We start from the raw sequence: 27076 nt of genomic DNA on the forward strand, positions 1-27076 counted from the left end.
TTTTCCAGATTTTTATTTCAATAGTTTCCTTTATACTGTTTATTTTGTAAAGCAGGACTATATGTTGTCCCCAAATTTCTTTTCTTTCCTTTACTTTCTTTTCTTTTTTCTTTTCTTTTTTTTTTTTTTAAATAGAGACAGGGTCTCACCATGTTGCCCAGGCTGGTCTTGAGCTCCTGGGCTCAAGCGATCTGCCCACCTTGGCCTCCCAAAATGCTGGAGTTACAGGCGTGAGCCACTGCACCTGGCTATTAACCCCAAATTTATTCTGTGTCTTTCTCTCTTTACCTTCAGACTTTGCGATGTGCTGCTCTTTAATGTGAAATGCCCAACTCTTGTCCCAAACACACATATCCACTTGTGAAAATCTAACCTATCATCAAAAGTACATCTCAGATGATAGGTATTTCTTGAATAAAGTCTTTCATCTTTGCATTGCCATAGAATTTGTTTTACATCTTTCTTATGACAGCACTCACATTCAAACCTTAGTTATATTTATGTGTATACTTGTCTCTCCACCAGATGGGTAGTAAGACTCTTAAAATCAGAGTCCGAATTTTATAAGTCCTAGGAGTCTTCCATTCTCTTCAGTAGATAATCAAAAACTTTTGTTAAATATTGGAATGAATAAGCAAGTGAATTGATTTTGTCGATTTATTTCTACAGAACATTAGTGATGTGGTGAACAAACACTTTGAGCACATCCAAAATAAAAACCATCTGGAACTAGAGTAACAGAATTTTTAATCAGCTACACTGCTATAATACACACTGAGCTATGAAAAATCTCATGCTGGAAAAGGTGCCAGAATCTTAGTACACTATTTTCAGGAAAGAGATACCATTTGTTTCCCTAAGATATGACCTCGTCTTAGTACCAGAAATGTGAAACCTAACTGGAGAATAAATAAGTTTCAATTTTTAATAGCTCATAACTCTGACAGGGCTGGGAGTATCAAATTAACTTGAGCATTATCCACCCTGCAGTGCCAGCTGAGGGGCATGTGGAGAGAAAGGTGCTGAGGGTGGGTGTGGGTGCTCAGCTTCTAGACGGTACTGGCAGCAACAGCTGCCACTTGGCTCTGGAGGCAGCCCTCTGCTCTCCCTCTGTGGGCAAGAGGTCCAGGATGAGATGGGGAGGTGGGTGGTCAGATGGGGCAGGGGCTTAAGAGGAGGCCTCAGGCCCTGGTTGGAGATACAGCTGAGCTGTATGAAGCAGAGCAATTAGTTATGGCATCACCGGTATATAAAAGGGTGAGGGAATCTCAGAATTGAGTTATAATACCTGCTTGTGAGACGATATTACATTAATGATGACAAAGGGTGACTTCTATGAATTTCCAGAAACAAAGGATTATCTGGGGAGTAAACTTAACAGGCGCTTCATTTCAGAACAACATGAAAAAATTACAGGCATATAAATCTAGAAGTAGGTAGCTCCGTCTCTACCATAATGGATGATGAAAGGTGAGATTAAATGATTCTGAACTTTGCCTGACATGATAAACCTCTATGACTTAAGAAAGTGAGCACTGCTTGGCTGGACAGAGCCTCCCTAATATTATTATGGTAAAAGGAATTTCTCACATTGCAGGCTGGGGAAGCCAAATATGGACTTTGTGCCACAGTGTTCTGCACCCATTCGTACACAGGGCTTTTGCTTTAAAATGAGCATTTGGAAGAACTGGTAAATCGTTTTATGCACTTTGCTTGTGTTATATTCTAAATAAATTTATAAATGGTTGATTCCCTTTAAATCTTATTTTAAAATCATCTTCTCTTCACCTTCAATATAGCCTGGGCTTGTTAATTTATTTTTAAGTTCGGGGAGAACAACTGTGGCCATACACATGAAGAAAATACAAAATATTGGGACAGATGACAATTTCATTGCATATCCATCACCCCCCTTCTTGCTAGTGCCCTGCAGGTGAGAGTCAATCAGTAGAATAAGCAAGGCCTAGGGACCTCCAAAATAATGAAGGCTTTTATAGTCCCAGGCAGAGGGCAGTGGCTCCTCTAGGTACAGGGTTGATGTTTTGCCCTGGGATAAGGAACTCAGAACCCTTGGCTCCCTGAGTGGGTGCAATCAATGAAACCCAGTAGATGTCTCTCAGTCTTTGGAGAAAAATTGCCTTTGCCAATGTCCTATGTACAGCTTGCTTCTGCAGGCCAACTCTAGCAGCCCTGGAGAGGAACTGCAACTTTGAGCAGAACTATTGTTAATCCACACAGTTAAGGAGGGGAGAAGCCCCACCATGCTCTTTCTTCCCTTTTTTTTTTTTTTAAAGTTTTTTTAGAGATGAGGTCCCACTATGTTGCCCAGGCTGGTTTCGAACTCCTGAGCTCAAGTGATCCTCCCTCTTCGGCCTCCCAAATTGTTAGGATTACAGGTGTGAGTTACTGTGTGTTACCCATCATGCTGTTTCTTACCTTGAGCTTCAAAAGGTCACTTTTCCCCCTTAGCCTCCAAGGAAGACTTTTGATCTTTTGCTCACAAAATAGCCAATGGCCAACAGTGTGAGAAAAGATCATCTATGCGACCACTGTTTAGAGAAACGTAGATCAAAACAATGAGAGACCATGGGAATGGGAGGCAAAATTCAAAAGACTGATAATATTCCTGCGGAAGCACAAAGTACTCCAATAATTCATTTGCAGCCCTTAATTAAATTATAAATGGGCATAGAGTTAGATTCAAATATTCCACTTTTAGGAGTCTGTGAAATTGAAAAATTAACAAGAGTAATTGGAAATACATGTGCAAGGATGCTAACTGAATCAGTGTTTATAAGAGCAGGCATTTCAAAATAACCTAAAGGGGAATGGAATTAAATAGTGATACTAGACAAGTGCATTTGTGATACTTTAAGTGTAAAAAGTGAATTGAAGAGCAATGGCATAATATGATCCTGATTTTGCATATAAAATTTTTTTGCATCTACACACTTATGCAGTCAGTGAAGAGAGATTAGAAAGAAATACCAATCTGGTAACATTTGTTGCCTTAAAGAGAATATGACTCTAAAAGATGACAGATTGTTAATTTTTACTTGATTTACATCTGTATTGTTTGATAGCTGCAAAGAACATATATCATTTTTGTAATAAAATTATTTAAATTTTTTCTTAACCTCATATTTAAAAGTTTATAAGATTTTGAGATATTAATCTGAAGAATTTCAGAGACAGATTATAGAATTTAAAAATCAAAATTTTTTAAAAATTAAAATTATTCTTACCTTAAGAATAAGCCAATATTTTAATAAAATCTTGTTTTAACCAATAAAAAAAGTTTATAAGAGGAAAAGAACCATTTCTATAGTTTCTACATGTCTACTGACATGTCAATATAGCTATTGTGCCCCCTTTTGAATACTATTTTATTGCCTTATAAAATTGGAAATCTCCTAACCAGATGAACACATGGAGAAGTTATTTTATTTTGTACGATCTACATGATGATTATACTCCTAAGAGGAAAAGAAACGTACTTGTTTGAAAAAAACCAAGGGAGTCAGGGGAATTTCACTCAACTCTGTGGCATAAGAGAAAACATTTAAATTAAATGATTGGAAAGAGAAAAACAAAGCTAGGGATAAGTTCTGAAGCATGTAAAAAATCTTTGCTTTGTGGTTCCTTTAAGCGAGTGGTTCTCAAACATTTCTGTGCATCAGAGGGCTTTGTTAAAATACAGATTGCCCAGCCTCACCTTCAGAGTTTCTGATTCAGTAGGTCTGGGATGGAAGCTGAGAATTTGCACTTCTAGCAAGTCCCAGGTGATGCTGATACTGCTGCTCTGAGGACCACACTTAGAGAGCCACTGCTTTAGAAATATTCCTTGTATACCCTTTGTCAGAAATGGCTAAGATTTCCAGAAGCAAGAATAGGAATAAAGGCAAGATGTACACAAGTGATATCTGATACTGGGGTAGAGATTATGTATTATATACAATTTTTTGAAAAGTAAGACTACGACTAAGCTGTCTATTACACTACATGTGCTGCGGTAGTATTTTGTATGTTGTATAAAACAAAAGCATTAAATAAATTGAAAGTATTAAAGAATAATAGAAAATTATTTATATGTATTAAATCTCACTTATTTTCTTTTCATTGCTTATAAAAGAATATGAGCTGTACAATTTTCCAGCTAGTTATACATATTAGACAATAAATAAAAACAAAATATTGAAAGAAGAGAGGACAGAATGTTTACAAATCGCTTGTAATTTTAAAATTAAAAAATTAAATTAAATTTTAAATAATAATAATAATTATTATTATTTTGAGGCAGAGTCTCACTCTGTTGCCAGGCTGGAGTGCAGTGGCGCAATCTTGGCTCACCACAAACTCTGTCTCCCAGGTTCAAGTGATTCTTCTGCCTCAGTCTCCTGAGTAGATGGGACTAGAGGAGTGTGCCACCATGCCCGGGTAATTTTTTTGTATTTTTAGTAGAGATGAGGTTTCACCATGTTGGCTAGGCTGGTCTTGAACTCCTGACCTCATGATCTGCCCTTCTCTGCCTCCCAAAGTGCTGAGATTACAGGTGCGAGCCACCACACCTGGCCAAATTTAAAATTTAAAAATTCTACCTGTCTTTAGTTGTGGTACATGATTGCTTTAACAATATGGAGGTGTTTTTTTTTTTCACATTTTCTTTGTGTGAAACAAACATAATATCTTTTTAATGATTGTTTCATTGTGACTGAAGTAGCTGAAATGCACAGTGTGCTCTTTTGAGTTTCCCTATAATTGTTCAAGATTGATTTTTCATTGTTCTTAAAATTAAACTTTTTTTTGGAGAAAGAGAAACAGGTAAAAAAAAAAGAGAGAAAACTTTAGATAACTGTAACTTTATACTATCTTGGGGGCAATGCTTCATTTCTAAGGGAGTTCAAGCACTATGCGTCAGAGCCAGGAGGTTCCAGACTTGTCACTGTCACGTCAATCTTGTAACTTTCCAACAGATCCTCCTTCCCAGAAACCAAATCAGATTTTCTACTTGAAGCAATACCAAGCCTCTGGACAGAGCTTCGAGGGAAGGATTTTGGGGTCATGGGTTTTTTCCAGGGAGGCTCGAAAAAAGCTTCCCTTGCAGTTTGAGTTTGAAGGCTGTAGCTCAGTGGCAGATCAGGACACCTAGGAACATTTCCAAGGAAGTAGCCACTTCTCTCCCAGCCTTGAACCCTGATCTCTGGGTTCTTCCCTCTGAGAATCTCCCCCACCTCAGTTAAACTGTGCATCATAACTGCATGGCTATTTGAGATATTATTTTTAAATAACATGTTTACTTTGTGAAAGCTCTTACGTTAGGGAAACCAGAGGTCAGCATTGCAGTTTGTTTACAGATCTGTGAAATGGCTTTGCCCTGCTACCTCCTTATTTATATCAGATTTCATCTTTCATGCTACCCTCTCTTTTCCAACTTCAGTTTCCTAATGCTCTTGGTTACCCCACTTTGGAGATTACCCCGGCTTGCCTAGGATGCATCTCTCCAACTTTCAATGCCTAACCTTGGCTAGTTAACCATCTTGAAACAAATTCATATCAATGCATTAATGACAGAAAATAGCTTAATGTGGTAACTTCTAGTCACATCTTTGCTCTACATAGTGATTTGAAACTCCAAAGATCTTAAGTAAAGAAATGCATTTTGAACAATGAAATGCCGTGGACTGGTAGGGCCAACGAGAAGGAGATGTTTAGCCAGAGCAGCTTCCCGTGGTCCTTTGCATCATAATAGCTAGTCCATCTTTGGTTGATGCAAAAGTTGTACTTAAGAGAAAGCATGGGAACAGGGTTCTCTTTTAAAAGTATACTCCAAATGGCTACCTGAAGGGGAAATGAATGGGAACCCTGGCGCTATGGTGGGTTAATCTTGATGTTCTCCATTCATCCCTTACGCCTGTTACCCATGTTAGTCTGTTTCTTACTAATTGGAAATTACTTTTACTTATGGTTAAGAAACTGTTATAGTCCTGGACTTGTATGTAGAGGATAGGATTACAGTTCAACAAGTAGCCAAGTAATATATGACCAACTAAGATCCCTGGAATTTGGCTACCTAGGGTTTAATGTGTCTAGCAAACTATTTCCTCTGTAGTGAGAAATAACATGACACCAAACCTTTCGGAATCAGGCCAGGAACTGAAATGGGGGGAAAGTTGAACCAGCTGTCTTTGAAGCTGAACCCCATCATTAAGGGCTAGATGGCACAGCCATAGAATAGGTTAGGACTGTTCTAGAGAACTAGTGATTGTTGTATATTAATACCTGTAATTTATAAGCCCATAAAGATTTATGCTTCTTGTATTTTATATGTTTATTTGTACTGTTTTTCCTTCACTCTGACAGTCTCAGCCTATCTCAGATTGGCAGGAAATAAATTGAAGTAAACTTTGTTCAGACTTCATTCAAACCTCTGGGGATACAAATGGTAGTGACTGGTTATCATGGGAAGAGTGAAATTCAGAGGAAATTGAATCAAAACCCTCTAAACTTAGGCATTTTTTAATAGTACTAAAACCTTGGAGTTTTCTTAAAAAAACTTTTAAAATCTTTTGGCTTTGTTCTATTTTATTTTTATTTTTTAGAAAGAGATATGGGAACTTTATGATCACCTTGGATGATTTTATTGTAGTTAGAGAGTAAAACATTCTAGCTCATTTCTGTAAATATGGAACTCAGTAACCATGTCTCAGTAGAGATGCTTTTTATTTACAGAGAGTAAATAGAAAGTAATTTCAATTTTCTAAAAATGACAAGTGCTGTCAAAATGTATGACAACCTGTAGTATAAGTATGTACAGATACACTATTTTAAATTTATGTCTTAGATTTTCTTTTCTCGCTAGTATTTATTTTTATTGACTTTTCTCAGAAATTATTTTAATCAGTCCTGCATTAAAAGATGCACAATTTCAAATTTCTTCTTATCAGATTAAGACACAAAATAGGTTAAAATATAATTTGCCATTGTTGTGTTTAAATGGATCTTAGAAGTGTTAAATTTATTTTTGCATACTATTCTGGATACTTCTAGGAATTTTAAATTTGATGTCATAATTCTTCTATCACCTTTGGTTGTCTGCATTTAACGTATGACACAGTGTGATATCTGAATGCCTCTCTGAATAGCTCCCAGCTATAATGACTACTGCCATCTTTAGGATGGATCCACAGATTCTGGATCTAACTTATGTGCAGTTAGAGGGAGTTTAAAGGAGATTTAAATTACCCTGCCAACTCCAGTGACTCTTCATCCTTGGAGTTTGGTTAGCTGATTCTGTGCCTTGGTCCTAGTAACTGGGGGTTCTAGCTCCCCTAAAGATCTGAACTCATACCACAAATTGTTTCAAGATCTGTTTCTTTTCCTAAAGGTAAGCCTCTGGCTTGATAATGATTCTGGCGCCCTAGGCTTTCTAGGTCTGTTAATCTTAATTCTTTTGGTCATGCATTCCTTTGAAATTATGATAAAAGTTAGGTTTGTTTCTTTTGAAAGTGCACATATTCTCAGGTGTGTGTGCGTATACACACATACTCACAATTTTGAATACAGTTTCTGGGCTTTCATGAATCCTAAGGCAACCCCCAAAGAACGGGGTCTCTGAATATTGCAGGCTTTAATGCCATGTGTAGTACACCCAAGCAGAAATCAGCCCAGCTGGGGCAGCATCCTAAATCACATGCCATTGAACCTTTCTTGCCCTTTGGTGCACCAGAATCTTGTCAGCAGTAGTCAGGTAGGGTCCACCCAATACAAATATTTGTCTAAAGCAATACCCGGAGAGGTAATATGATTTACAACTTAATGAGAAAAATAAAATCATTTGCTGAGCATGAGTGAAGCTGCTTTAGAGAATGAGAACAGTAAAGATTTTACTGTGTTGATAAAGACTTGATTGCACTCAGTGAATTACAGAGCAGCAAGGTTCTGATATTTACTTTCAGTTCCTCTTCACTGAGGAACTTTTGAACTTCTACATGCATTGTGGCTAAAAGAATTGTGGCCTGTCTTCTATGGATGATTTTAAGCTCAACCATCAAACATCCATTAAACACCAAGTATATGTCAGGTCCTATGCTGGGTGTTGAGGACAGAAGATGAGTGAGGAGCTCATAATGTTGTACAGGAGAAAGACATGTAAGTAAATAATAATGAAAGGGATTGCTACTTTTTAAGTGCAGACTACATGCTAATGGTTTCACATGTATTATTTCACCAAATCTTTAAAACAATCCTAGAGTCATGTTTATTTTTATCCTCATTTTACAAGCGAGGAAACAAAATCATGGACGATGGACCATATGCCATGGTAGAACTAAAGTTCAGACGCGAGCACAGAGAAGACCCAGGTTTTTGGGAGACCCTCTTTAAAAAAGAATGCACTTTGTACTCATCAGATGGCTACTATGAAACAAAAAGAAAACCAACCAGACAAAAATACAGCAGAAAACAAGTGTTGGCGATGATGTGGAGAAATGAGAACCCTTGTGCATTTCTGGTGGGAATGTAAAGAGCTGTCACCATTGTGGAAAGCAGTATGGTGATTCCTCAAAGAATTAAACACAGAACTACCTTATGGTCCAGCATTCCACTTCTGAGTATATATCTGAAAGAAGTGAGAACAGGGGATTCTACAGATATTTGTACACCTGTATTCATAGCAGTGTTATTCACAATATTCCAAAGGTGGAAACAAACCCAGTGTTTATTGTCAGATGAATGAATAAACAAAATGTGGTACTATATATACAGTAGTTTCCCCCTTAACCAAAGCTTTGCTTTCCTCTGTTTCAGTTATGTATGATCCACCACAGTCCAAAATTATTAAATGGAAACTTCTAGAAATAAACAATTAATACGTTTTCAATTGCATGCCATTCTGAGTAGTGTGATGACATCTCACAGCATCCCACTCCATCCTGATGGGGCCGTGAATCTTCCTTTTGTCCATCGTATCGCCTCTGTACACGCTGCCCTCCCCTTACTCACTTAGTAGTCTTCTCAGTTATCAGATTTTCTGTTGCCATGTTGCAGTGCTTGTGTTCAAGTAACCCTTATTTTACGTCATAATGGCCCCAAAGCCCAAGACTTGTGATGCTGGTAATTTGGATATGCCAAAGAGAAGCCATCAGTCCTTCCTTTAAGTGAAAATTTGAAAGCTCTTGGCTTAATAAGGAGAGGAAAAAAGTCATATACTGAGGTTGCTAAGATCTATGGTAAGAACAAATCTTCTATCCAGGCAATTGTGAAGGAGGAAAAAGAAATTCGTGCTAGTGTTGGTGTTGCAACTCAAACTGTATAAGTTACAGCTACAGTGCAAGATGGGTGTTTCATTAAGACGGAAAAGACATTAAATGGGTGGGTGGAAGACATGAATAGAAAACATGTTTTGATAACCATCCGTTGCACCAGAAAGCACTGAGCATCTGTGAAGACTTCAGCAAGCAAGAAATGAGTGACACCATGCTGCAAAGGGCTGGATACACTGATTCAGAAATACAGAAGGTCAGTAGCAGCCTATGGCTACATCACAATGCTTACATCATTCACCTCTTGTCACCTCATCACAGAGGCATCACAGCATCTCCCATCACAAGAAAGGTGAGTACAGTACAATGCAATATTTTGAGAGCGAGAGAGACTACATTCACATAACTTTTATTATGATATATTGTTATCGTTCAATTTTATTATTATTGTTATTAATCTCTTCCTATTCCTAATTTATAATTTAAACTTTATCATAGATGTGTTTGTATAAGGAAAAAAACATAGTGTTTATAGGGTTCGGTACTAGCCATGGTTTCAGGTATTGTCTTGTAACGTATCCTCACAGATAAGGGGGACTATTGTATATACAAGGGAATATTATTCAGCCTTAAAAAGAAATGATACATGCTACAATATGGATGAAGATTGAAGACACTATGCTAAGTGAAATAAGCCATATGCAAAAGGACAAATACTGTGTGATTCCACTTATATGGGATAACTAGAATAGTCAAATTTATAGAGCTAGAAAATAGAGTAATTGCTGCCAGAGCTCGGGGGAGGAAAGAGTGGGGAGTTATTGTTTAATGAATATGGAGTTTCAGTTTGGAAAGATGAAAAAGTTCTGGAGATGATGCGCGATGGGGGTTGCACAGCAACGTCAATGTACTTAATGCCACAGACCTGTATACCTTAAAATGTTTAAAGTAGTAAATTTAATTTTACCACAAAAAGAATATAAAATTAATAATAAAATTAGTGACAAAAGTGAATATCTATTTAGAACAAGAAAATGATTTATAATAAATCAAATATTTTACAAAGTTAAATATCAAAAATATCACAAAATCTAAAAAACAATATTTCATATTCAGCCACTGCCAGACACAATTCTCTAAGAGCTTTTATCTATATTTTAATTTCATAATTCTGGATTATCTCTTCATATAACAAAAATTTTATATTATTTTCTGTAGAGAGAATAGAAAGATATTTCAGTCTTATTTCAAGCATGGTTGATTAAAATTTATGTTTGTTCTTATTAATACTGGGATTCATAAAACTTCACACACATTTGAAGTACTGCTATAGGTTTGTGTCTTAATACACAGGATTCTTTAATTTTGTACTATTTTCATCAAAAAAATTTTGTAACATATGATGTGGTTTTAATCGTACGTAAGACATTATCAGATACATTCCTGAGAGAACCTGTCTGAACTAGGTTTTCTGGTCAAATTCTAAAACCAAATTCTCTGCCTGCAGCTTTACACACTGGATGATTGAAATTATTTTCCCTAGATTAGCTCTGTCTCTGTGCATTTCACCATCTGTTTCTCTTCAATAACCTACAAATTTCGGAACCTGGGAGCCATTAGGAAGCACACTTTCACTTTTCGATATGACTTCTGGCCCTGCATATTTGTTTTGGCATAGTGGATGCTACCCTGAATGGCTAGCAATAAATTATCAATATACAGAAATGACTGATACCCACATAAATATGACCCACTAAAGCCAAACTAAAATTATTCTCAACTCAACTTCCCGCATTTGGGTCTCAAAAATGCCCACAGCCCCTCCAATACCACCTGATACAGGAAATATGATGCCGGACAGTCAGAGTAAAATGATAATGGGGTTGACTGATTGTGGTTAAATATCTTTTGCAAATTTTATATAAAACATATGATTGTGTGAACACATTTCTTGTGCCCTTCTGGGATCTTGGAAGTAAATCAAGCAATGAATGGTCTTACAGCTTAAGCATCATTATTTTTACAATATTGCCACCTCTGCCTAAGTCTGTCTCACTCCAACATTTTTGCTTCTCTCCACTGTGCTATTCCACCTTAGATAATTGTAAAACGTTAGGACAAGGGCAATGAGAGAAACCTAATTAGACAGGAAGGACACACTAAAGAAAGACACATAAAACAGCCTGGAAGGAAGGCTTCGGAGGGAAGAACTCACCTATCTCATGCTGGCCTGTCCTGGCATTGCACTGTTTTATTTTATGTATTTTGTTACCACTTTCAGAAAATTAACAGCACAGCTCTGCCCAACTAGCACATCTAATGCCATGTCCCACCCACCCGCCCTACACTGACCAGTGGTGCCATAAAATACCTGTTTTTTTCCTTTTCTTTTGAAAAAAAAAGATTAGAACAAATAGAAAGATTAGAACAAATGTTGGCATGATAGAAACAAGGAATAAAATAGGCAGAAACATCCCAAGGGAAGATCTACATGCTCTAAATGAGTTTGTGTCTCTTGGAGAGGAATAAAATCCAGAGCACGGAGAAAGTTCAGATAAGATGGATGAACCTCAAAATAACTCGAGGTGCAGTGAAGACTCAGGCAGAACAACTGTATCCTGGCACATGCTATCCCAAATTTCAAAAATAGAATGGTGGATGTAGGTGAGCTATAGATCATGAGCTTGATGCAAATGTAGGTAATATTCTGAGATACAGTATTCAGTAGATAGTGTTAATCACGTAGGGAATGGTCAATAAAATGACAAAAGGATTCTTGATATTGAACTGGATATAAAACATGTAAAAAGCAAGTTGACTCCAATCAGGCAATAAAGAGATTGAATTCAGTCGAGTAGTGAATAATATCCTATAGAGGGAATTTCAACTATCAAATTACACAGTTATAAGTTATAAAAGAAGCTGGGCATGGTGGCTCACGCCTTTAATCCCAGTACTTTGGGAGGTCCAAGTTGGTGGATCGCTTGAGGTTAGGAGTTCAGGACCAGCCTGGCCAACATGGCGAAACCCCATCTCTACTAAAAATACAAAAATTGGCCGGGTGTGGTGGCGCATACTTGTAATCCCAGCTACTCGGGAGGCTGAGACACGAGAATTGCTTGAACCGGGAGGCAGAGGTTGCAGTGAGCAAAGATCATGCCACTACACTCCAGCCTGGGTGACAGAGTGAGATTCTGTCTCAAAAAAACAAAAAAGTTATAAAAGAGGTAACTTTAAAAATTGGGTAAGGGGGCCGGGCACAGTGCCTCACACCTATAATCCCAGCACTTTGGGAGGCCGAGGTAGGCAGATCATCAGAGGTCAAGAGATTGAGACAATCCTGGCCAACATGGTGAAACCCTGTCTCTACTAAAAATACAAAAATTAGACAGGCGTGGTGGCACACGCCTGTAGTCCCAGCTACTCCGGAGACTGAGGCAAGAGAATTGCTTGAACCCAGGAGGCAGAAGTTACAGTGAGCCGAGATCGCACCACTGCACTCCAGCCTGGTGACAGAGACATTGTCTCAAAAATAAATAAATAAATAAATAAATAAAATAAAACTAGTTAAGGGTACACATGATATACTAGACTGCATGAAACAGTGTGAGTTTGGAAAGCTCTGTTACCTCAAGGAGATGCCCAGCAGATTAACTTTCGGGTCGTGTAGAGGCACCCTGGGCATGTGTGGTACCGAATTAGGTCCCTGACCCTCTCTCAAATTCTTTAACTGACACTTCAACCCTGGCCTTGATTCTCTGTTACGGTATCCTCAGCCCAATCAGATCATACATCTATCTATTCTCTTTATTTGCATAAGTGGCTTTACAATACTGGGAGAAGAGAGAAATAACTATAAGAATGTTGAAGTTAGTCAAATCCACAATATTAACACATTTGTATTAACTTTAGAAATTTAAGTATTTAATCCTTGAGATAACCTATGAAAGATTGTTTGTTAAGTTACTTGAAGCATTTAATATAACCTGATATATTAGAAAATCAGATATATGGACCATATAATTTCAGTTTTAAAGTATAAGAGCATTTTCTTCAGTCTATACACAGTGTTTGAATGTTTAAGAGAACATAACTTACTACTGCATACATTTGGTTTATTACTTTTACTGGAATTGCTTTAATTATTAGAGCCCCCTCCCTCCTTTTATAAACTTGCAAGATGTATAAAAGATACTAATATGTCAGGCATTTGAAATGCTTGAGAGATTCAGGTAGACTAAATTTGTAATTGATATAATATATAATATTTAAAGGAACTTAATTAACCAAGTCTATCAATTGCATTAATTGTTTAGGGGAATTAATGTCAAATTGAACATTAGTCATGGAATAAGTTTAAATGGTAATTTATATTGGCCGGGCGCAGTGGCTCATGCCTGTAGTCCCAGCACTTTGGGAGGCTGAGGAGGGCAGATCACCTGAGGTCAGTAGTTCGAGACCAGCCTTGCAAACATGGTGAAATCCCCTCTACTAAAAATACAATAATTAGCCAGGTGTGGTGGCATGTGCCTGTAATCCCAGCTACTCGATTGGCTGAGGCAGGAGAATCACTTGAACCTGGGAGGCAGAGGTTGCAGTTAGCAGAGATGGTGCCACTGCACTCTAGCCTAGGCTGCCAAGTGAGACTCTGTCTCAAAAAAAAAAAAGGTAATTTATATTATCCTTTTCAGATTTACAGATTTACAGAGATCTGCTTGATAAATATAAAAGGTTTAGAAAAACTATAAAGGTTTTTTAAAATTTGCAGCTTTCATTCATTGAATAGTAATTAAGATGTAGGTAGGACTGTATTTTATAAGATTTAAAGATTCTTTTGGCAGTCGGACAAAACACTTCAATGCTCAGCTAGATGAAAGGCAGAAGTCTTTGTTACTTACAGCTCTGAATGAGAGAAGGCTGCCACAGAGGACCACGCAGGGGGTTGCACCTGAGGACCGGGTACCACAGGCTGGAGAGGGAAAGGGCAGCTTATGTACAGCAAAAAGGGTGGGGTTAGCTAGGTTGAATAATTTTGAATAATTTGCATAATTTTGGCAGGCTTTGGGGCATGGGCGCTGTCCTTAATTGTCTGATGTCTGGCCCTGTGGTGATTAGAGTGGGTACATAGTGGCCCCAGAGTGTGAGAACCTGATAAGGGAAGTGGTTGGGGTGTGGATTTAATCAGCTGCTCAAGAGAGGAAACTGACCAGCCTCTAGCCGAGGCCTCCATACTAGGTCAAGACAGCACAATAATCAATAAAAATACCATATATGAAATATATTTAGTCACTGATTCCTTTATATCTTGATGTTGATTTTGAACTCAATTATTTGGGGTATTTGAGTGGCCTGAATAGTAGAGGAGACTTCTACAGAATAGGGCCTAAGTTGCACTAAACAGCATAGAAAACATTTTATTATGACAATAACAAGGAAGAAACCAAGTAGAAATATGACAAGTCCCTGAAGGCTGACTTGTAACCAGGCTCCCATTTGTTTGGCGTTGGCCAGGAGAATACATCAGTCATGGCAAGGGCCTTTAGTCATATTTTGACTGGATTTCAGAGTGTGTTAAATATGTAAGGCATGTTTTTTTAGGATGATGGTTTTCTGATCCAGGCTTTCTGTTAGAATTACCTCTTGACTGGTGGTGTTAACACACCTACAAGAAGCTCTAATAATGTTACAAACACCTCTTTGACTAGTTAATATATAATGAAGGACAAATTTACTGTCAAAAAACATTTTTGCCAAAGCTCCCTGGTTTAGCAGGACTAATATTTGCTGTAATTTAGAAATACAATATACTAGGGTTTTGGACATTTGTAGGGTAGCATCAATTAATTTTGACTGTTGGGCTAAAGCAATGGTCCTTGTGGCCATCGCAGCAAGTCCCAGAGCAGTGGTGAGTCCCAATATTATAGGTACGAATGTGGCACATCAGTGACATTTGGCTGGGTAGGGAAAGAATAATTAACATTTATATAAATAGGAATGCCAAGAGAGGCCGGAATGCATCTCGTGGCTTCCAGTTTCAGAGTAATGGAAGGGCAAAGGAGAGGGGATAAACACCCTTGTTGGTTGGGACACAATATAGTTTTGTGGCATTACCTTTAGACTGGAAAATTGTACCTTGATTTAGGTAAAGGGAAATTACTAAAGAATGGGACTGGAGGAAGACAGTGGCTTTTGTTGGGCATATGGTGAGAATATGCAGTTGTTCATTGGGTAGCCCATCTGTGGTATGTATTGAGGAAATACGAGTGCAGTTGCCACTTGCCATGAGGGGGCACCCCAATACAAAAGAAAAGGCCGTTTGGAAGTGGTTTTCATTTCTCAGTATTTTTCATCTCTGGGGCAATTATCAGTTGGGTAAATGTGTGATGTGGGATATGTGGAAGCAGGGTGATGAGTTATGGATAGTCAGTGCAGAAGAGCCTACTTCAGTCAAATGTGTTTGTATTTTGGATGTCTGTATAAATATCAGAGAAGCTGGGGCAGTGGGTTTGAATTTTACTTATGTAGTCTTTTAGAGGGCAAGAGGAGAAGATGCTGTTAGGACGGAAGAGATGGGGGTAGGAGTAGGGATACTGACAATGAGAAAGGGAAGGGGAAGAGGATGGAAGGGAATAAATGATTTGACAGTGGGAGACCAGCAGATGCTCCTTTTACTCCTAGGAGAGCACACAGGGTGGAATACTTCAGTCAGGCTACCCTTTAGGCAGGAGAAGTGGGCGGGATTAGCAGGAACCCGAATCTTAGAAGCATTAGGGAGGTATTGGACTTGGTCTCATAAGGGCTTAGCCAGGTATAGAGTGGAATTACAATCACAGAGAGCAGAACTTCGAGTTTTATAGGTGTCTGTAAAGTCTGGAAAGTTACTCCAGTTTTGTGGGTCTTGCTTTTCTAAAACAGAAGTCAGCAGTGTAACCAGCTACTGGAAAACCAAGAGCCTCTGGTCTCCTATGAATGGCAAGACATTCCATGTGCTGGTGTAGTTGGCACTGCCCATAGTTGGTTGGGAGGCAGGGGGCATGTCATCTTTAATGGTGTGGTCTTGAGCTAGGGCAGTGTCGGACTAGGGTATCCTTCCCACATGGATACCCACTAGGGTTGATGTAGGCCGTATTTTTGTGGTTCTGTGGTGTTATAATGAGGCTGAGTCATTTGTAGAATTTGAATACAATGTTGGGTCCTGGGAGCTTGATTCACAAATGTCTTTTAAGTCAAAGGCTTTGTGGGTGCACAGCTAGCAAAGATGCTGGCATCCAGAATACTGCTATAATTGGACCAAAGTGCCAGAATCTGAATGGTACAATCAAAGTCTCAATTAAAGGCAGCTAAATGTCCCTACAAAGGACAGGATCTTGTTCCTTTTTATGGCGGCGTAGTATTCCATGGTGTATATGTACCACATTTTCTTTATCCAGCCTATCATTGATGGACATTTGGGTTGATTCCACGTCTTTGTTATTGTGAATAGTGCTGCAATTAACATACATAAGCATGTATCTTTATAATAGAATGATTTATATTCTTTTGGGTGTATATACCCAGTAAGGAGATTGCTGTATCAAATGCTATTTCTGGTTCTAGGTCTTTAAGGAATTGCTACAGTGTCTTCCACAATGGTGGAACTAATTTACATTCTCACCAACAGTGGAAAAGCACTCCTATTTCTCCATAGCCTCGCCAGCATCTGTTGTTTCTTGACTTTTTAATAATCACCATTCTGACAGGTGTGAGATCATATCTCATTGTGGTTTTGATGTGCATTCCTGTAATGATCAGTGAGGTTGAGCTTTTTTTATGTTTCTTGACCACATATATGTCTTTTTTTGAGAAGTGTTTGTTAATGGGCTTTGCCCACTTTTTAATGGGGTTGTTCATTTTTTTTCTTATAAATTTGTTTAAGTTCCTTGAAGATTCTGGATATTAGACCTTTGTCAGATAGATAGATTGCAAACATTTTCTCCCACTCTGTAGGTTACCTGTTTGCTCTAATGATAGCTCCTTTTGCAGTGCAGAAGCTCTTTAGTTTAATTAGATCCCATTTGTCAATTTTTGCTTTTGTTGCAATTGCTTTTGACATTTTTGTCATGAAATCTTTGCCTATGCCTATGTTATGAATGGTATTGCCTGGATTTTCTTCTAGGGTTTTTTTTTTTTTTTTTTACTTTTGGGTTTTACATTTAAGTCTTTAATTCATCTTGAGTTAATTTTTGTGTAAGATGTGAGGAAGGGGTTAAGTTTCAATTTTCTGCATATGGCTAGCCAGTTCTCCCAGCACCACTTACTAAATAAGGAATCCTTTCCCCATTACTTGTTTTTGTCAGGTTTGTTAAAGATCAGATGGTTGTAGATGTGCAGTCTTATTTCTGAGATCTCTATTCTATTCCATTGGTCTATGTGTCTGTTTTTGTACCAGTACCATGCTGCTTTGGTTACTGTAAACTTGTAGTATAGTTTGAAGTAGGGTAACATGATGCCTCCATCTTTGTTCTTTTTGCTTAGGATTGTCTTGGCTATATGGGCTCTTTTTTGGTTCCACATTACTTTTAAAGTAGTTTTTTTCTAGTTCTGTGAAGAAAGTCAATGGTAGCTTGATGGGAATAGCATTAAATCTATAAATCACTTTGGACATTTTGGCCATTTTCATGATATTGATTCTTCCTATCCATGAGCATGGAATGTTTTTCCATTTGTTTGTGTCCTCTCAGATTTCATTGAGCAGTGGTTTTTAGTTCTCTTTGAAGAGGACCTTCACTTTCCTTGTTAGCTGTATTCCTAGGTATTTTATTCTCTTTGCAGCAATTGTGAGTGAGAGTTCATTCATGATTTGACTCTCTGCTTGTCTACTGTTGGTGTATAGGAATGCTTGTGATTTTTGCACGTTGATTTTGTATCCTGGAGCTCAAAGCCATTATCCTCAGCAAACTAATACAGGAACAGAAAACCAAACACCTCGTGTTCTCACTTATAAGTGGGAGCTGAAAAATGAGAACACGTGGACACAGGGAGGGGAACAGCACACACTGGGGCCTTTCTGGGGGGTGATGGCACGGGGAGGGAGCGCATCAGGATAAATAGCTAATGAATGTGGGGCTTAATACCTAGGTGATGGGTTGATAGGTGCAGCAAACCACCATGGCACAAGTTTACCTATGTAACAAACCTGCACATCCTGCGCCTGTGTCCCAGAACTTAAAATAAAATTAAATTAATAAAAATAAAGGCAGCTGAATATAAAAGCTCTCAACAGTCCCTGGTTTTTCTAGACATGTGATGAGAGGGGTTCTGCTGTACACAGGTTTTAAATCATATGGCCTGATTTGAGTGCATATGGTTAATAGGGTGTCAGGTTGTTTGCCAATTAATATATCTATGGCTGAGGCTGTAACTCCAGTATTAGTCTATAGGAAGCCCTCCAATTTAACCAATTTCTATGTTCCTTTATAGTTCCTTTACAGTAATTGGTTAAATTGGTCCAGTTGACAATGAGAACGGGGTGCCATTTCTGTATTGTGGGAGAGCCCAACCAACACTTTCCTCCACAAGAGTTTACCTGAAACACTCAGACAAACAGGATTCTGCCCTACATAATAATAAAGAAACACTGCTGCCAAAGAAGTTACAGACTCCTGGAATAGGCTTCTGCCAAACACAGGCTATGAGCAGAAGCACGGGGAATGCAGACCCTGCAAAGTGCAGCTCAAGTGGCCCATCACTCCTAATGGTCTAAGGTGGGCCCCAGCTGTACTAGTGTATAGCTTTGGAGTTTAGCCAGTCAGTATTGATCATTTTTAATGTTCCAAAACAGGAATGTGGATAAGGAGAGACTTGGCAACCACCGGCAGGCACAGCAGCACCAGCTAAATTGCAGCTCACCAACAGGCAGCAGTTACATCCCTAGTTGTGCTGGTGTAGGTCTGGAGCCAATGAGTAAGCCAAGAGCAGACCCTCACACCCTGCCCCACAAGGAGCTACCCAAGAGTCCACAATCATGGCCACACCTTCCTGCTCACAGTACCAATTGTTTATAATATTTGAAGACTTTTGATGGTGGACACTTACAGGAGTTGTGTCGGGGACTGAGTGAGTAACTGCAAGCTACAGGGGGCAGCTTACGTATGGCACACAGGGTGGGGCTAGCTTGGTTTCATAGGCTGTCTGTGGATTGGATGATTTAAATAATTTTGGTGGGCCCTGGGGTTTAGGGACTGTCCCTAGTTGTTTGGTGCTAGGTCCCAGGGCAGATTAGGGCAGATGTGAGTGTGAGAGCATGATAAGGAAAGTCTTCAAGGTGTGGAATTACTCAGCTGCTGGAGAAAGGGAATTTATCAGCCTTTAGCCAGGGCCTCAAACTGGGTCAAGACAGCACAATTACAAAAAAAAAAAAAAGAAAAAAAAAAAACAGAATAAGAAAGAAAAGAAAACCCTATATTGTAGACTAAGAGACTATTTCTGTGCATAAATACCCTCATAAACATTACAAACCAAAAGATGGAGGTAATCACCAAGAGCCAGCATTGGTTCACTAAGAATGAATGATGCAAATTTTGTGTTTTAGATCAGGAGTTCCCTGATCTAACAGGTCACAGTACAGGTCCCTAGCCTGTTAGGAACAGGGATGTACAGCAGGAGGTGAGCGGCAGGCCAGCGAGGGAAGCTTCATCTGTATTTACAGCTGCTCCCCATCACTCACATTAATGCCTGAGATCTACTTCATGTCAGATCAGCAGTGGCATTAGGTTCTCATAGGAGTATGAACCCTATTGAGAACTGTGCATGCAAGAGATCTAGTTTGTGTGCTCCTTATGAGAATCTAATGCCTGATGATCTGTCACTGTCTCTCCGCACCCCCAGATGGAAACTTCTAGTTGCAGGAAATCAAGCTCAGGGCTCCCACTGATTCTACATTACAGTGAGTTGTACAATTATTTCATTATATATTACAATGTAATAATAATAGAAATAAAGTGCACAATAAATGTAATCCGCTTGAATCATCCCAAAATTATTCCCACCCCCACGTCGGTCTGTGGAAAAATTATCTTCCATGAAACTGGTCCCTGGTGCCAAAAAGGTTGAGGATCCCTGTTTTAGATTACCATGTACTCTCTTGTGAGTTAGTGAGTTTCCTGCTCTTCAAATTACATTAGAAAAAGCTAAAAGATTACTAGTTACAAGTAACACTTGTGATGTAATATGCTATTTGTACATCAATTTCACATACTTTATTTCACAATTTTCTTTCTAAGCCAGATTCACAGTAAATTCAGTGACCACATTTTAAACTTATTCCTTTGTAATTCCACAGACATTTATTGAAAATTAAAGATGTGCCAGTCAGGAAACAAGTGTTGGTACAAAAATATGTCAATGCATTAAAATTAAGTAAGACATAGCTATATAGAACAACATAGCTCATTTTGAAAATACATGCAAACAAAAAGATACATATGGTTGCATTATAATGGATGCTTGTGCAGGGGAGAAAAATGGGAGATGGTTATGGGGATACAGAAAAGAATAAGTTAAAAAGTAATATAACAAAGGGGGAAAAGAAGAAAGGGACTATCACAGAAATAATGGCAATTTCCCCTGAACTGAGAGATGTGATTAACTTGACCTTCTGCACCTGCAGAAAGTACATAAATAAAGGAATAAAACATAGTCCCTGTCCTCAAGAAACTCACAGCCTGGTAGGCAGACATAGGTAGAGACATGTGATTGTAACACATGATTAATTCGATAAGCACAGAATGTTTAAAGTGGGTACCTTAGACAGGCTTCAGGTGCCTGGGGTAGGAGGCTCTTGTCAGGAGAGATTTCTCTGGACAGGTACTAGTTAACCAGGTGAAATGGTGCAAAGGCAATCCCAGGCAGAATATAGGCTATGCAAAAGCACAGTTGAGAGAAAGAGAATGATTTTGAAAATTACAAGTACAACTTTGAGAGACTGATGTTGTTGTCATGTTTATTCATTCAAAATTATGTATTAAGCACTTACTATGTACCCAAGTACTTAACATGTGCAAATTGAGGTTCAGAGGGTTTGTATTTTGCTTACACAGAGGTAGAATGAACTGGAGCTAGGACTCAGGCCCAGGCCTTCAGACTTCACAAATATCGTGTGCTCTTTCCCCTCAGGCCCCCTTCCATGAATGCTGGAGAAAGAATTTATTGAATTAGATAGAGAGTTGGACTAGATGACCTGCAAGCTTTGAGACTGTGTTCAATGAATAACATCACTAGAGTGCTTTGACTTTGCAAATAATGCTTTGATGGTTTCTGACACTCTTGGATGGCCCATTTATGACACCTGTCTGCAGACACTTTAAAGATAGAGCAGTTGTTCTAAAAAGTTTCTGAAATAACTGTGCAGTGAGTATCAACTTCAAACATGCACAGGGAATGTTTTAATATCCTGTTCTTATGTAAATGCCAGGACCAGGCTGGCTGAAGGTCACTAGAGAGGACACAAGCTAGGCTGAGAGAATTTGACCTGGGCAATATTTGAGAGCCATAGACAACTGCACTTGTTAGGGGTAATGACAATGCATTGGTTTAGGACTGAGGCAGACATTCAAAGGACAGGAAAACCTTCAACATCAAGACAGTAGGAGTCTTGATGTTGGAGATTATTGATCCATTTGTCACCAAAAATAAAAAAGGACCCTGACTCAATCCAATGATTTTTTTCCATATATTTTAGTGATTTCCCTGTTGATTTCTTAAAGGGAATGTGTGTGCTCACTAAAATGCATCTTTATATAAATGTATTTCTTATTTTAGGACACAAGTTTAGATATATGCTGAATGAAGTCTCTCTAAACTTCTTCAGAGGTTAGCAGGAATAGGCAACCAGCACACAGAAAATTTAATCCATAAATAATTACAATGCAATCATGTTAACTTCAAGTTCTCTTCTTTTTAAAAATAATACCTGCAAAGCTATTTTCTTCTACTCTATGCAGCTTTTAACAACAAACCGAAGCCAGGTAGAAACCACAGAGGAAGAAACAGAGAATCTAAATAATTTGCAAACTGTATGTTCAGCTTTTACTTTAGTCTAAAGTTGGTTATAAATACCCAGAAGGTGATTTATCCTACTTTTTTTGTAATTATAATGCTTTAAATATGTGTTATTATGCAAACATATTAAAGACTTTAGTGTGATTTTCTGAATTAGTTCTGAAGTTAGAGTGTCACTAAAGCTAAGCATCCTTCTTCTGTAAGAAAACAAAAACAAAACAAAACAAAACAAAAACACCTCCAAAACTAAATATGTTCTCCATAAATCTCAGAGGAAAGGAAGAGGTGAAAGTTGATTACCCTAAATCATCATCTCAAAAGCTGCCAAGTCTGCAAATGTACAATCAGTCTTGCTCTTGGGCTCAGTGCCATGACTTGATAGAATTCACACTAGGCTCTGATCTCAGATTTTAACTGACCATTTGGAACTATCACTCAGAACTCAGGACTCTGAAGCTAGGGTCTAAAAATCTTTATCAGCAATGATGGCATTTCTCTCGGCAGACAAGTGACTCCACCTGAAATTTAAGTCTGGCTTAAGGCTATATTTAATGTCCAGTATCATATCATCATCACTGGCTTTCTCTGACTACCTTGCCTTTTGGGAAATGTGATCATATTTTTATATAACACTGAGTTTGCTTCTGACAAAAGAGAGACAGGTGAAAAAGGATCAGCCAAATCTTTTAGAAGATAAATAATAAATTAAAGCAACCTAAGATAAACAATATGGTGAAAATGTTCCTCTTTTATATACGCAATTTTACATTTTTAGTTATTTTATTCATTGGTAACATGTTGAGAAATATTAATTATTGGGAGCCCTGCTATGTGATAGCAAGTCATCTGCTAAAGTAACAAGCTCAACCGTGGACTAGCTGTGGTTGTGGACCATTGACAAAGCTCCCACTGCCTCTCACATTTAGTTTCCTTATCTGTAAAGTAGTGACTATAAACAGCAACTGCATTAGGTGCTTGTGAGGTTTCAGTAATATAATGTTTTAAAGTACTAACACAACACTTAGAACCTAGCAAGTTCTCAATAAACTGTGGCTACAATTTTTTTTTAAATATAAAGACTTTGTACGTTTGCATGCATGACTTTTGTGCTTCACTAGTTTTTCTGTCTCAAGTATTTGATGAAGAATGGCAGTTTTTCACAATCACAATTTTGAGGCCAGAGTCCATTTAAAAATTAAAGAACTCCTACAAATTTTCATTTTGTTCGTAAATTTGGTGATTCTCACATAATTCTTTCCTTACCTTCAACAAAATCTCCTGAAATCTGATATAATACATGTTAATAAGACACTATATATTTCTAGTTTAAGTAATTTAGAACAATTATAATTGTAACTATTACCATAAATATGCATATTATGGAATATTCATGTTAAATTCTTCAATAGCCTTTTTTATAAAATTTCTTTTAGACTTTCAAGAGTTTAGTGGCAGATAAAAAGATTATGTAGCCAGGAACTGATCGACTTGCTCTTTCCTTTTTTATTTTTATTTTTGAGATGGAGTCTCGCCCTGTTGCCTAGCTGGAGTGCAGTGGCACCATCTTGGCTCACCCCAGCCTGCCTCCTGGGTTCAAGTGATTCTCCTACCTCAGCCTCCCCAGTAGCTGGGATTACAGGCGCCGGCCACCACACCTGGCTAATTTTTTGTATTTTTTAGTAGAGATGGGGTTTTGCCCTGTTGGCCACGCTGGTCTTGAACTCCTGACTACAGGTAATCCACCACCCCCCTCAGCCTCCCAGAGTGTTGAGATTACAGGCGTGGGCCCCCGCGCCCGGCCAACTTGCTCGCCCCTTCCTGAAAATCAGAACTATGCAGCAGATCATAATTTCCTTTCTGGCCCTGGCTTCCATTTGTCCATTCTGTAAATGTATGGTTTTTTATCTAGACTCTCAATTCTATTTATTTGGTATAGATGTCTATTCTTGTAGCAGTATCACACTATTTTCATTACCATTTCTTCATAGACCGTTTTAAAATCAGGAAGTATGCTGATTTCTTCTTGAAACAAACAGATTTTTAAGGCTCAACATTGTTGTAGATTATTTTCCTTCAACTCTAAATAACATCACATACCCTTGACCGAAGTACAGCATCCTCAATTAGACGATGTCATCTGTCAGAATGTGTGTAGTATGTAGCTTTCAAATGAATGTCCATGGACTCAGATAATAAAACAATTCAGTAATGTAGCAGGATATAAAATTAATATGTAGAAATAGCATTTATATACAAAATAAAAATAGCCAGCTAAAAGATAAAATGATACAGAAAACTTCATTTACATAGCAAAGGAAGATAAATACTTAAAACTGAACAGAGGCCGGGTGCGGTGGCTTACGCCTGTAATCCCAGCACTTTGGGAGGCCTAGGCGGGCGGATCAAGAGGTCAGGAGATCGTAGCAATCTTGGCTAACACGGTGAAACCCCGTCTCTACTAAAAATAGAAAAAGAAATTAGCCGGGCATGGTGGCGGGTGCCTGTAGTCCCAGCTACTCGGGAGGCTGAGGCAGGAGAATGGCGTGAACCCGGGAGGCTGAGCTTGCAGTGAGCCGAGATCGCGCCACTGCACTCCAGCCTGGGCGACAAAGTGAGACTCCGTCTCAAAAAAAAACAAACAAAAAAAAAACAAAAAAAAAAAAAAAAAGAAAAGATATCCATTAATTTTGGGTAAGATGACTCAATCATAAAGATGTCATTTCTCTCTACGGTAGTTTATAACTTTAATGCAATCTTAAAACCAGAATAGCCAGTAAAATACTGGAAAAAAAAAAAGCTATGAGGAGACTTTCTTTACCATCTATTAAAACATGCTAGAAAGCCTCTGTAATTAGCACCGTGTGGTACTGTCACATGAGTAGGCAGACAGACTAGTGAAATAGAATAAAAAGTCTAGAAATAGATCAAAATAAATATGGAAATTTACTATTAATGAAAGTAATGTCTCAAATTACTGGACTAAAGATAGACTTTTAAATAAATTGCTGGGAAAAGAAGAAAGTTGGCTAGGTGCAGTGGCTCATGCCTGTAATCCCAGCACTTTGAGAGGCAAGGCAGGCAGATCACCTGAGCCCAGAAGTTTGAGACCGGCAAGTTTGGGCAACATGGCGAAGCCCTGTCTTTACAAAAAATGCAAAGAATTAGCTGGGTGTGGTGGCATGCGCCTGTAGTCCCATCTACTCTGGAGGCGAGGGTGGGAGGATCGCTAGAGCCAAAAGGTTGAGGTTGCACTGAGCCGAGATCATGCCACTGAACTCCAGCCTGGGCTACAGAGTGAGACCTTGTCTCAAAAAAAATAAAATAAATAAAATAAATTTAAAAAAAAGAGTTAAGTCTTTTGACAAAAGACACAGTCAGATCATTTCCTCACCTCTCACACATGAAAAACAGAAAAAAAGAAAGAATCCGTGAAAGTACTAAAGGATGGATGAATTCTTCTATAATCTAGGTATAGGAAAACACTTTTAAACTATGATTAAGAATCCATATTCAAAAGAAAAGATTTATGAATTCGACTGCATAAAAATTCTGTCAAGGCAAAAACACCTTAAGTTAATTGTACAAAAACCAAATAGCAAATTGGAAGAAATACGGATGTCAATAAAAATAAAGCAACTTGAGTGGGAAATTATGGAAGCAAATTCTTATTTTTTTTAATGTACCTACCACCTCTTCAGAATCTTTTGTCTTAAGTTTGGCTCACCTCAACATGATTACTCTGACACATGCTTGCAGCATTTGTATGTCAGGTTATTTTATAGGACTATAGGAATTTCTGTCTGACAATTGCCCTCTCTCAAAGTCTTCTTAGAAATCAGTGCTGTGCCTCTCCAATAGGAAGCTGAGAGCACCAGCCCACCCTGGGCTTTTTTCTTACCAATCAGGTTTCTTTCTCTTCTTCCTGAAAAGCCATTGTTCCTTCTCTCCTTCTAATGCTTTCTTCACATACAGTCTCTCCTCAGGGGAAGAAGAAAAGATGAGTGTGAATAAGGAATATAATTTGTAAGATAAATATGCATATATTAAGTTATGAGATGATATAAACAAACAGCTTCATATTACTTTTAGATATAAAAAAGTAAAATATGAATATAAATTCTTATTAAAAATAAAATGATCATATGTGAAATCATACATATTTAAGTGTGTACTTCATTCTGAATTGAATTAAGGTTATGTTTCCTATATAATATGAAAATAATATTTTATATTTAACACCAGAGCTATATTTCCTCATTTAATTCACTATAATTATGAAAAAACAACCACAATAAAGCAACATATATTCTTGAATTTATAAATAATAAAACTTGTATTCTTTGATCAGTTGAATAGCAATTGAATTGAAGGGCGATTAGGGAAGTTTCAGGAATTAAAGTTGTGTGTTTTCTTTATTTTTTATTTTTTTGAGATAGAGTCTCTTTCTGTTGCTCTGGCTCAAGGGCAGTGATGCGATCTTGACTCACTGCAACCTCAGTCTCCAGGGCTCAGGTGATCCTCCTGCCTCATCCTCCCGCCTCATCCTCCCGAATAGCTGGGACCACAGGTGCACGTCACCATGCCTGGTTAATTTTTTGCATTTTTCATAGAGATGGGGTTTCACCATGTTGCCCAGACTTGTCTCAAACTCTTGGGCTCAAGTGATCCACCCGCCCTGGCCCCCCAAAGTGCTGGTATTACAGGCGTGAGCCACTGCATTCAGCCTGTGTGTTTTTTCAAAGGGTGAATTCAATTTTTTTAAAATGTGCTATATTTGG

The 27076-nt window shown here is 38.2% G+C and overlaps 2 protein-coding genes across 3 annotated transcripts in view; one reads left to right on the forward strand and one right to left on the reverse strand.

The window, feature by feature from the left end:
• CA1 (carbonic anhydrase 1) overlaps positions 1 to 14245 on the reverse strand; it is a 50015-nt gene extending 35770 nt beyond the window's left edge. Inside the window, exon 1 of one of the 2 annotated variants that reach the window (XM_016958906.4) lies at positions 14159 to 14245. The gene's annotated coding sequence lies outside the window, so the exon portion shown is untranslated. The remainder of the gene's footprint in view (positions 1 to 14158) is intronic. The other variant, XM_016958907.4, reaches the window with a different exon arrangement.
• CA3 (carbonic anhydrase 3) overlaps positions 9120 to 27076 on the forward strand; it is a 76092-nt gene continuing 58135 nt past the window's right edge. Inside the window, exon 1 of the mRNA XM_016959626.4 lies at positions 9120 to 9612. The gene's annotated coding sequence lies outside the window, so the exon portion shown is untranslated. The remainder of the gene's footprint in view (positions 9613 to 27076) is intronic.

This window comes from Pan troglodytes, chromosome 7 (assembly GCF_028858775.2).
Source record: "Pan troglodytes isolate AG18354 chromosome 7, NHGRI_mPanTro3-v2.0_pri, whole genome shotgun sequence".
In the NCBI taxonomy this organism is placed as follows: Eukaryota; Metazoa; Chordata; class Mammalia; order Primates; family Hominidae; genus Pan; species Pan troglodytes.